This window comes from Myotis nattereri (genome assembly GCF_964212035.1).
Source record: "Myotis nattereri genome assembly, chromosome: X".
Taxonomy (NCBI): Eukaryota; Metazoa; Chordata; class Mammalia; order Chiroptera; family Vespertilionidae; genus Myotis; species Myotis nattereri.
This window is the reverse complement of record NC_138078.1, coordinates 96,104,984-96,110,604: the sequence shown is the minus strand read 5'-3', so window position 1 is coordinate 96,110,604 and position 5,621 is coordinate 96,104,984.

Genomic DNA, 5,621 nt, shown 5'->3' with positions numbered 1-5,621 from the left:
AAGACAGGCCAGGAACAGCTCACTTCCAAGCTTCGGAGAGAATGCTCCGCCCCCTCCCTGTGATGGGGAAAGCAGGGGGCCTTTCCCTAAATTAGAGGGAGGAGAATCGCCAAGTCAACTGAAATTCACTTAAAGGGGAAAAACGGTCATTTTTAAAGGACTTCAAAGCGAAATCGCAACATGTATCTCTTTAATTTCCATTCAAAACACAGGGGTAGGTGATTTCCTGAAAAGAAGTAGCAAAACCCTTTATCATACAATAAAGACTTAGTTAAAAATAGCTCTTACATATTTTTCTTGCCCTTTCCACACTATTTTACAACAGATGTTAAGACACAGCTGCTCAAGAATCAGGGGGAACACTTTGTAAAGTATATTATTGTGTAACCATTATGCTGTACACCTGAAACTAATAAAAATAACATTAAATTTAAAAAATTTAAATAAAAAATGTAAAAAAAAAGATTCACCAGGTTCTTGTTTGTGATTGCAGTAAATTGATGCATTATTTTGTGGAGAATAAAGTAGCTACAATTTTAATTCTTCTGGCCCTAGGACATGATATGCCTCTCTTTTTACTCAGTTAATCTCACTCATCCTTCAGAACATTTCATAGTTTTCATAGTTTTTTTCAAGCAAAGTAATTTCTAAACAAAAAACATCACTCAAAATCTTTATAGAAAATGGATATCTAAATATACTGAAATTGAAAAAAAACTGTGGTAAAAATACAGTTAACCAAAGTTAAAAACAGAAGAACTTGACAAAACCTTTTAATTAAAAAAAAATCTCTAAAGTAGCTCCTAACAATTTATTAAGAAATAAATAGCAAAGTTAAAAATGAGTAAAGGACATCCATAGTCAATTCACAATGTTCTGAAGGCATAATTATTCCCTGCTATGGATATTCTCTGTGAGCAAACTCTTGTAGTACAATTACAGGTAACTCTGTTCTTTTTGTACATTTACAAGTCTCTAGGCTATTTGGTAGATTTGTTTAAATTTGATGTTATAAGACACACTTGAATCTTTTGCATCACTTGAATCTCAGGATAGTCATTGTCCAACTGAGCATTCCCTTGTGCAAAAGCTAAGATCTTGGCTTCTATCTGCAACTTATTTGTTTCATATGAATTTGCTCAGTGGATAAAGGGAGTTGTTATTCATAGGGGCTCTTCAAAACCCAAACATTCAAATAAAGATTAAAACCAAGCAATACATAAAAAGGTCACAGTAATGACCTTCCCTAATAATCAAAGATATGGAAATATACACAAGATTTTATTTTTCTACCTAATTTGACTTACCAAGAAACAAGGAAATGATACAATGGTGAGTTAGCAAAGGAGTGATGAAATGGGCACTTCTTCTCATGTGCAAGGTCACAAAGATGGGAAAAGGGAAAGACAAAATCAAAGCCAAAGTCTCTATCTGACTCCCAAACAGAAGGAAGTATTCTCTTTCCACCAGAACTCGCTGATTCCTGGGCTTGGAATTCTGTCTCTTTGGTAAAGTCAAGGATGATATATCATTCATCTTCAGATTTTGAGGACATTGGTGAATGTAACGTCAGAGTGAGTATTGCTTAATCTCATGTCCCTGATGGTGAGCATATTGGTGAACTGCAACCATCTTCATTAGTAACTGCCATAGTTATCTATGAACTCTCTATCTTTCACATTCTCTCACAAAGTTAAAATTTTTTTTTCTGCACTATTCTTTTGCACCAACAATATCTGCATGACAGCATTCACTTGGCTATAAGGTAGTTATGACATGTGTCTTTGTTTCACAGGACTCGGCAATACGTTCCCTTTCAGATATAGCTATCCCTGGAGAGGGGCTGAAAAACATTCGTTATGCAGAAAAATGCCAGTTTCATTCCATCTCATTTAAAAATGGCAACTCCTTGTTCTTGTGCATTTGTTGTTTGCAATTGCTAATTCAATATGGGAAAATATTTCTATTCTCTTCTGTTGAGCCTTTTGCTCACAAAATGCTCAAGAAATTAAAATTAAGTTTTAGATTTCTATTGCCTTAACTGCCAATGGGTCATTCTGAGCATTCGTTCTCTAAGGCGAAGAGATTAAGCAATACAAATTAGTAGTTGCAAAATAGCCACAGACATGTAGATTACAGCATATGGAATACAGTCAACAATATCGAGATAACTATGTAGTGGGTACTTAAAGCCAGAGGGGACCACTCTGTAAAGTACCTGACTTTCTAACCTCTTTGCTGTACATCTGAAACTAATACAGAGTAATATTGAATGCCAACTGTAATTGAAAAATAATAATAAAAAGGAAACAGAATCATTGTAAGAAAAGATAATGTTGAGTTTAAAAACAATATAAAATGTAAATAAAGTTGATGAGGCCCTCACAACTCCATGCATTATTAGAATGAACAAGTAAACATGACTCCCATTTCCTGTCACCTGACTATTCAGGTTAGAGAAACAGATCTGCAGTATGACACAACCCTTCCTGTAATTAAGAAATGAAGACAAATAAACCTGTCTGCCCTGGGGTCTCTAAAGAAAGAATCTGACATTCTTTTAGAGACATATAACAGAAGGGTCAGGGTACTTAAAAAATTATTCCAGTGACCAATCTGAATAAAGGACACCTTTGATGAGTAGGTAATGATTTCTGATAGCAGAACCCAATGCCCGGCCTTTAAGAGTTTGTTATGGAGGCATTATGACAGAGTTGCATTTCTGAAGTGTTCATATAAGCAGGCAGGAAGACAGTTCTGGGTTTGAGACCTTTATTATCTCAGTGGAGAGAAAACTTTCAAATCACTGACAAGGATGCTGAGTTGTCTTCTTCTCACACTATATAGCATAGTTAAGAAAGATGCATGAGTCACTTGCATCAGAGGATATTAACTTAGATTGTCTAAATATTAAACCATATTTAGTGGTACAATAATAAAAAGAGTTGAGTATCTGTCTAAGTGTATAGTAAGAGACAGATAAGACAGGAAAAATGGGAAAACGCGATAAGAAGTCCTAATTTAACTGTAGAGTTATTAAATTTACACATGTTAAATTAATGCATCTGGATATAGACAAGACATCGAACAAGACACAAAACATGGTGGAAAAATCCTTATGTCACTGGTCTGGTTTTAGCTGCCTGGTTTTCTAGAAAAGCAGTATTTTGAGGATCCCGTAACTCATTAGGGCCAGTAAATGGTTCTCACCTGTTGTATCCTCTTCAGAAACTTCACAAGATAGCTTGAAGAAAGTGTTTTCAAAGGGTAATGATTAGATTAGCTTAAAACATGGCCGATGGAGGTGGGCAAAGCGGGGGAGGAAATGGGGGACATCTATAACAGTGTCAACAATAAAAATAAAGTAAAAAAAATGGCAAAAAAGAAAAGGGATCAGGTAATTTACTTTGCTAAGCATAAAGGGGTGGATAATTAGAATGGAGACAAGATACAAATCATAATAAATAATGGGTATCAGATAGAGAAGGTCAGAGAAATGGAACATATTTAGGGGGAGGGGAACAAAAACACAAAAGAAGTATTATGATAACACAAACCAAATATCTTTACTATTTCTGTTGTACTATAAGAAGTAAATGTGTGTGGAAGAATATTTGGCAGTGTCAGGGGAATTATTTGTGTTCCTGGATAATTTGTGCCTTTAGGACCCCACTGGGGTATCATGAGAAAATGATAACTTGCTATTGCTGCACTGTCAGTCCAAAGCAACCAAAGATATCATGGACACAGATAGTGTGGTTTAGCACTAACAACCTCATTAAGAGCCTGACTTGAAGAGCCAGATAATTGTGATGACTGTTAGGAAAAATTAAATGTTAAACCACTACAAAATATTATTCAAGAGAGTATACAGATGTTGACTTAAGGAAGATCATAAGACCTTAAAGAAATCTTTATAACTATGCAATCTAGTTTGTGGTGATAACCTAGCATAGCTGTCAAGGATTGGAGAGTCAGGCCACTTGCTGGAACCTCAAAATGCCTGAATAGCCTCTTGCATGATTTCTTCATTGTGGTTTAACACAAAGTTGTTGTTTTTTTCCCCCCTAACTAGAAGGTATGACTTTTACTTACAAAACATTATGGTGGCAGAACAGGGAGCAAAATAACATGTAACTCAAATTCTCAACTTATAATGACTTTAATATGAAATTTTAAATGCTATGGCTATAGAGCAGTAAGCAAAATGAATTATACCCAAAGTACTCAACATGTTTCTAATATGAAATATTTTGTGAAATGAGAAGAGCCTTACCCAGTGTCATGTGGATTGTGCAGGGTCTGGCCCTGTGATTTGGTTATTTTAAAACAAATATATTTTTTATTGATTTCAGGGAGGAAGAGAGAGGGAGAGAGAGATAGAAACATCAATGATGAGAGAGAATCATTGATCAGCTGCCTCCTGCATGCCCTCTATGAGGGATCGAACCCACAACCTGGGCATGTGCCCTTGACCAGACTTGAACCTGAGACCCTTCAGCCCGCAGGCTGACGCTCCATTGAGCCAAACCAGCCAGGGCATGATCTGGTTATTTTGATTATCACTCTAGCAGCTAGACTCTAGCTGCTTCTCCCTGCCCACACTTCTATGGTCAAATTGCCTTTCAGGAGCTCAGCTGGCTAAACATGCAGACTCACCAAATCATGCACATTTCTGATATAAATTTAAGCTGTTCAAAAAGAGACAGGGGACCAAACAAATTAAATGGAAATGACTTGAAGAAACTTCCCTACAAAAACTTCAGCAGGCATGTCATTCTGAAACACAGAAAAGAGATGAAATCTCATCAGTGATATGGATACCATGTTTAATTTTTTTTGTTATTATTTGAAATGCTCTCTGTGACACAGTTGCTATTTGGTTCATGATAAAATCATCCCTCTTATGAAAAGTATGATTTGGGGAGAGGAAAGAAGGGAATACAGTGGGGCCTTGACTTATGAGTTTAATTCGTTCCGTGACAGAACTCGTAACTTAAAGTGAACGAGTGAGACATGTGATGCTGGGCTGATGTTGTGGCGTTCACTGTGATGTTCACTGTGCCAACTAGCGGTGGGGTATCTGAAGCTGGCTCGTAGCCCGAATTTTAGCTCGCAACTCAAAGCTCGTATCTCGAAAAACTCGTTAGTCAGGACACTAGTAAGTCAAGGCCCCACTGTAATGATTGCCTCATGTCTTCCTTCTATAGGCTAAATCTGTGCAGCTACATTTAAAAAATGTTTTCTGTTTGAATTCTCACATCAGTCTTGTGTGGGATTTTTTTTCTATTATATATGTGCAATTTTTCAACAGAAATGCCAACCCACTCTGAGACTGTCTCATAATCTGCTAATATAAAATATATTTTATTACTTTGTCTACTTCATAAAAATGGTTGCCTGGAGAAATTGGGGACACCTGGCAAGGGCCATCTTGTGACTAGAACCAGAATTGCAGTCACCTAAGTCCTTAGAGGGGAAGGATGGGAAGTACAGCCATCTAAATAGCCTTCTCGGGCTCCTAGACATTTTCATTTTCAATTTGAGTTGTGTGAATGTTAGAAAAAATTGGATCATAAATCCCCAATTCAGTATTTATGATAATACCTCTCATTCATAGT